The following is a 7,128-nucleotide window of genomic DNA, read 5'->3' on the forward strand; positions in this document are numbered from 1 at the left end:
GTGCATAGAAATCCCGGATGTATCTATGAATTTGTAAAAGCTTTAAGTCATTAGCTGGAAAAAAAAGGATAAAGATGGCGAAGATGAGGCAAAGAAGTGGCTTTATTGGGGAGTGGCATCCATATTGGATGGCCACGTGGGCTTCCCCCACCTCCTTGTTTCTTAGGGGGAAGATTCAGTAATGGTCTGGCATTTACTCTTTTTATTTTATTTATTTTTCAATTTTTATTTATTTTTATTTTTCAAGGAAAGAAAAGATTTTTAAAGATAAAGAATCATTGGCAGTTGCTGAGAAATTCCTTTAATTCTTTTCTACTTGGTTACAAGTAGTTTACACGTGGAGGCAGAGGAGGTGCAGATGGTATTCTTAGAGACTCGCACCCTTCCAATCCAGGCTGTAAGGCCGTGGCGGCATTCCATTTAGACATTCTTAAACTCTCCTGTGCTGCATCAAGGCCATCACCAATTAAAATAGGAATTTTCTCTGGACTTTTTGCTGAGTATTGGTCACACAACTGCTTTCTAACCTTTTCCCAGGTTTCATCAACAAAGCTTAAGAAAGAAATCAAGAATATGACTACAATTAACAGAGCATAGTTTAAAGCATACTTTTAAGTATTTGAGAGTAGAGATCTCTTTCCCGAGACCCTGAATTACCCATATTTTACACCCGGTTGATTCAACTTACACAATACACTCTTTACCTTCAATCTGTCGTGTGCACATTTCCAGGAGCGACCCCCTCGCTTTCTTCTCTTATCTCTTTACTCAGTCCCTGTTCGGGCGCCAAATGTGGTGGGTTGTTTCTGTTTCCCGCGACCCGCACGGGAAAATGACAGGTTCTTGAGCGGAGGAGCTGGGGATTAAGAAATTAAAGAAAGACCAAGATGCAGAAATAGATTTTAAGCTGGGGCCAGGTGGGCGCCATCCTCTCTGATGGAGAGGCGGCAAAAAGCGGCCTGAGCCACATAGCAGGTTTATTTTAAAGGCCTAGATTTACATATCTAGTTCCGCCCCTGCCTGATTAACATGTCCAGCCTTATTGGGGAACCATGTTCCCAGGGCGTGGCTCTGCCTATGCTGAGTTCAGCTGACAATAATTATAAGAAAATCCCTAGGTGCCTCCTAGGCGGCCCTCTACAAATGTCTGTGAAAGTAGCTCTATTTGAGAAACACTGTCTTACGTGATTTTATCACCTTTTATTCCACACTCTATGAAAACTTTAGAATCCCTCATTATGAAGTTTGTTCTAGAATTACAAGATTAACTTAACATCCTTTTGCAGTCTCTAGAGTGAAAGGTTAATAATTTTGGTAATAAAAAGCAGTCATAGATGACTTGATTTTTTTTGTCTAATTCTCTTCTAGGTTCTCAAGTCCTTAAGGAATGATATTAGTGTGAACACATCAATTTGAAGCTTTATTCATGTTTGTCCCCTGCCATTATAAATAAAGGTACATGCTATTCACTGAAGGGGGGAAAAAAAGGTAACTCCTTGTGAGCCTCTAAATAGCTTTATTTTAGTGTGGAGGTGGAGCGTGGGGACGTTTAGATGTGGGAATGAGAAGGGGGCTGGAAGTGGGGCTGGAGATTGAGCTCAATTGTGTGACCAATGATTCACTTTCCATGCCTACATAGTTAAACCCCAGTAAAGATTCGGACATTGGAGTTCAGAGGAGTTTCCTAGTTGGTGAACATACTGATATGCTGGGAGGGTGACCTGCCCCAATTCTATGAGGAGGGCCTGAAAGCTCTGTGGTCCCTCTCAGACCTCACCCTGTGTGTATCCTTTGTAATAAAACTGTAATCATAAGTAGAGTGCTTTCTGAGTTCTGTGAGTCATCTTAGTTAATTATTGAACAAATCTGTGAGAGCCCCCACATTTATAGCGGACAGAAGTGCAAGTAGCTGGGGATCACATGAGACTTACGGCTGGCGTCTGAAGTAAGAGCAGCTTTGTGGGAAACTCTGCCCTCAACCTGTGGCCCCTGTGCTGAATGGGTGGTTAGTGTCAGAGTCGAATTGTAGTTCACTCAGTGTTAGACCAGATGGTTAGAGCTGTTGCTGCCAACTTGGATCATGAGCCAGAGAATGAAGTCTGGCAATGCAGAAGGTAGTCATCTGGACCCTTCTAGGTTGTGCAGCCACCTTACCAACTCTGCACTCTCTACCTTCAGATGCTACGCTTTAACTTCACAGCTTTTGGCCACCACAATCAGACTCACTCAGGTTAATGTGAATTTATCAAAGAATTATGCATGGCTTTAAAAATGGGTGCTTGTTCTGTCTTATAAGGAGCAGGCCGTAGGTTAAGACCCATAAGGTTCCTGGTAAGTTTAGAGACTGAGTAGCTGGTAGTCTGGCTTAAGAGGTGTTTGTTCATCTCCCACCCACTGCCTGGTGAATTGGTCCCTCCACGTTTCCAGCTTCTACAGCTGTTCCCGATCGCTTATTGTCCCTGGGAACTCCATGCTACACTTTTCTGTCATGGCTTCAGCCTATTTTTGGTTCAGCTTTCTCGTGGCTTTCATGGGGCTCAGGCTTGTTAGCCTTCTAATCTCGCTACATCACTTTCACATTCTGGAGAGAAGTGAGGTTGGTTAGTTGTATTCTTTTTAGTGTGCACAGACCTTTCCTTTCAGTCAGACTATAGAATAGCTGCCCTAGCATCAGATGCCATCCCACACTTGGTGTATCTGTTAGCTATTGCTGTGTAACAATAACCACAAAATTAGCATCTTAAAACCACACACATTTTTTTTTTAAATATATACTTCTTTATTGGTTTTAGAGAGGAAGGGAGAAGGAGAGAGAGATAGAAACATCAATGATGAGAGAGAATCATTGATCGGCTGCCTCCTGCACACCCCCACTGGGGATTGAGCCCGCAACCCAGGCATGTGCCCTTGGCCGGAATCGAACCTGGGACCCTTCAGTCTGCAGGCTGACGCTCTATCCACTGAGCCAAGCCGGCTAGGGCAACACACACATTTCTTATCTCACAATATCTGTGTTCAGGAGTTCAGGCCTATCTTAGCTCAGTCCTCTGCCCAGGTATCACAGGCTGTAGTTAAGGTGTCAGCTAGACTAGGTTTTCCTCTGGAAGTTCAACTATGAAAGAACAGCTTCCAAGCTCACTCAGATTGTTGGCAGAATTCATTTCCTTGATGTGTAAAACTTAGGGTCCAGCCTCTTGCAGGTGTTTAGCCGGAGGCCACCCTAACTCGTGGAGGTTTCTTGTAGTTCCTATAGGCCACCTGCAGTCCTTACCATGTGAGCCATACAGCTGCTTCGTCAGGCCAAGCAGGAGCGTCTCTAGTCTGGCAGCAAGACCGTCTTATGTAATATAACATGGTCCAGGCAGTGACAGCCCATCATTTTTGCCACAGTCTATTGCAGCCGTGGGCAAACTACGGCCCGCGGGCCGGATCCGGCCCGTTTGAAATGAATAAAACTAAAAAAAAAAGACCGTACCCTTTTATGTAATGATGTTTACTTTGAATTTATATTAGTTCACACAAACACTCCATCCATGCTTTTGTTCCGGCCCTCCGGTCCAGTTTAAGAACCCATTGTGGCCCTCGAGTCAAAAAGTTTGCCCACCCCTGGTCTATTGGTTAGATAAAATCACAGGTCCTTCCTACATTCAAGGAAAAGGAATTATACAAAGGCAGGAACACCAGGAGAGGAATCATGGGAGGTCATCCTAGGGTCTGTTGCCACAACTAGCATATGTACATTTGGGATAGGGACAGTGGGACAGAATGTGGTGCTTGGAGGAGACAGATGCTGAGTTTGTCCTGGGGAATACACAGATGAAGGTTATAAACACAGCAGATGTAAGCAAGTTCAAAAGTTTCATATCCTTTATATGTGCTGCTCATTTAACCGATACAATCAGATTGAGGTAAGTAACGGTATTCTCATTTTATGAATAAGTGATCAGGAAGAGACTAGTATTTCCCTGGCTAGGGAGTTGGCCAAGGCGGGTGTTTGGACTTAAAAAAACCACAAAAGTTATTTGCTTTTCTCTAGGGAACCAACCAGATATGGTGCCTTTGCTCAATACATCCAAACTATCTTGTGTGAACATCATTTTCTTCAAAAATCCAAAATACTAATAAGCCCCTGAAACTGGCTGGAAACTTGAATACTTGAAAAGCAAGAAAGGTTCAGCATGGCTAGGACACAAGGAGGCTGTCTTCAGAACACCAAGTTCAATGGATGGGAATTCTAAATCCTAGCAACGCAACCGTGGATGAAACATCGATCTTCCTGCAAGTGGGAGGGCCTGAGACTTGGGTGAATACAGCAGCAGAGACTGTCTCTAGTAACTGAGGTAAACTCAGATTTTGTCCATGTACTATGATGTGCTTGTCATCATACTCAGTAACTTAGTGAATCCTTCCTGTTGATGGGAGATATAAACAGAGTAATGGTGTAACATACTGAAGAAGTTCCATGGAAGTATCCTGCAGGTTGTGGAAAGGAATTCAAGGAAGGTTTCTTAGAAAATGTAATTTTCTTTTGTGGACCCTGAGAAAGAGGATACCTACTAAGAAGGGCTCCTGGTGACAAACTAGGCTCAAATTTAAAAAAAAAAAAGGCCAGCCATTCCCACACTGGGCCCTTCATGCACACTGCACTTCCAGGAAAAGCCTGCACTGAAGGGACCACCTGCTTCTGTGCTCAGCTGCCTGTCTGCCACCTGAGCCTATAGAGGGCTTTCTGTATCCTATTTCAACCAATAGGACTGAGGCTTTCCCCACCCAATTGGAGCTACATCACTGACCAATCACAGCAGCTCATTTCTAACCAACCATACAGTGCTTTTTGGATCAAACTGTTAGGATTTGGAATCCTCACTTGCATGAGGATGGACCAATCAGGGACCAGGGGCAGAGACTCTGTCTCTATAATTTGGTCCCTCTGACCTCTCCAAACATTGGATCTCTAAGCCGGCTCCCCTCTGGCTCAGAGGGTACACTATCCCTTTTCACTGAAGACTATGACTCCCTGGCTTGGTGAGGCAAACCAGCCCCAAGGAGAGATCAGACAGCACGGAGCAGAGCTCTCTAGCTGGAGAGGGGCCTGGCCCCAGGGTGGCCTCACAGCTGTGCTGTATCACATTGACCTGTTTTACACTAGTTTCCTTCTTCACTGCACCCCAAATTGGGGATTCCTTTTGGCATTGAATTGGCGCTAACGACCATTGCTTGACACTTTCTAGGTAGGCATTGTGGAATTAGAAGCACTCTACCAGGTGACTGCTGAAGGCTGAGGTCTAGAAAAGGCACTTCAGGCTTGGGCAAAACCCTGGAGCCAAACTGTGGAGAATTGGTGGAACTATTGTTGAGATCCAATGTTTGGAGAGGTCAGAGAAACTAAATTATTAAGGCCTTTGAATACTGGGATTCAAAATTTGGAATATATTCTAAATTAGAGTATCGTGGATGAAAAGGACTCAGATTAATGCTTTAGAAAAAACTCTGTATAGAGCAGATTGTGGGTAGGAAGAGAGTGAGTAGAGGCAGCACTCCTGTAATCCACACAAGCAATAATGAAAGTGTGACCCAAGCCCTAGCTGGTTTGGCTCAGTGGATAGAGTGTCGACCTGTGGACCAAAGGGTCCCAGGTTCGATTCAGGTCAAGGGCACATGCCTGGGGTTAGGGCTCGATCCCCAGCAGGGGGTGTGCAGGAGGCAGCCGATCAATGATTCTCTCTCATCATTGATGTTTCTATCTCTCTTTTCCTCTCCCTTCCTCTCTGAAATCAATAAAAGTATATATTTTTAAAAAACAAAAAAGAAAAGAAAGTGTGACCCAAGGCTTATGGAAGGGATGGAAAGCGGGTAGAGAGGTACATATGGTGACTCTGGAAGATGAAAGAGTAGAAACAAGATAAAACTAAAGGCAGAAAGAATGGTGATGCCATTAACCAAATCCAGAAATTACGAGGAGTAGAGATGAAGCAAATTAATAAAAGTGATTGATATGTTAAATTTCAGGAGCTTGTAAGACACATGTATTGATTGGTGCAGCAGGTGGAACTGTAGGTGTAAAACTCACTACCATGTAGGTAAAATTTTGGATTATTTTCAAGAACAATATTTGGAACCGAGAGTGCATTTAACCAGTTAGGAAGAGAGTCCAGCGTTGTAAGAGGGCTGGGAAGGCTACAGTTTTTGTGAAGAAGGTATAGTGGAGATTGACAGGGATAAGAGGAGAACCAGGAAAAGGGTGGCTACAGAGGCCGAGGGGAGAGGTTTTAAGCAGGATTATCATGAGCTGGACAATGAGAAGTGGAGCAAGGCACCTGCGAGTTTGGGGGCGCATTTAAAGAAGGGTGGCAGAAGCAGAACCCATCAAGGGTGGAGCCTGCCTAAGGAGAGGAGGCTAAAGCGTGTTACAGCAGTTATTTCAGAAGAAACGTGAGAAGGGAAGAAGGTGCGAGAGGGGAAAAGGCCTGAGGAAGGAGGCGGGACGCTGAGACTCATCCCGGCGGCGCGTGCCCGTAGGAAGCGGGGACAAAGCTCCAGCCTCCCCTTCCACCCCGGAAGGCGGGCCGTCCTGGTTATTGCCAGCCCCCAGCTGTGCCCCGGCAGCTCGGGCGCAGACCTTCCCACGGGATAAACGCCCACCTGAACCCCCTCACCGCCCCACAAAACAGTGCCATCCCCCTGCGCTTCCCCGGAATCGGGAAAGACAGCAGGCGCAGCGCCGAGCCGGTGCCGGAAGCGCTGTCGGAGCCGGCGGCTTCTACCCGGCACTGTGTCCTGATCGGCGCTGCCGTCCGTGGCCTCCGACTCTTCGGGAACCCCCACCTCCCCCCCGGCCCCTTCTCCGCTGCGGCAGGCCTCCCTCACCCGGTTCCCGCGCCGCTCTCCCCTGGGGAACGTGAAAGCTAGCGCCCTCGGCAGAAGCAAAAGGGCGGGACCCACTCTTCTTAACGCGCAAAGGGAAGGGCCAGAACCACCCTGAACCTCGAGGAGGGCCTTTTGCCTCTGCTGAACCACCGGGAGGCCCCGCCCAAGCCCGCCTCCCAGCGCCAGGGACTACATTTCCCGCCGGCCTTCGCGGCCCCGAGGGGCAGACCCGCCCTTTCTCCCGCTCACACTGGCGGTGAC

Source organism: Myotis brandtii, unplaced genomic scaffold, assembly GCF_000412655.1.
Source record: "Myotis brandtii unplaced genomic scaffold, ASM41265v1 scaffold600, whole genome shotgun sequence".
Taxonomy (NCBI): Eukaryota; Metazoa; Chordata; class Mammalia; order Chiroptera; family Vespertilionidae; genus Myotis; species Myotis brandtii.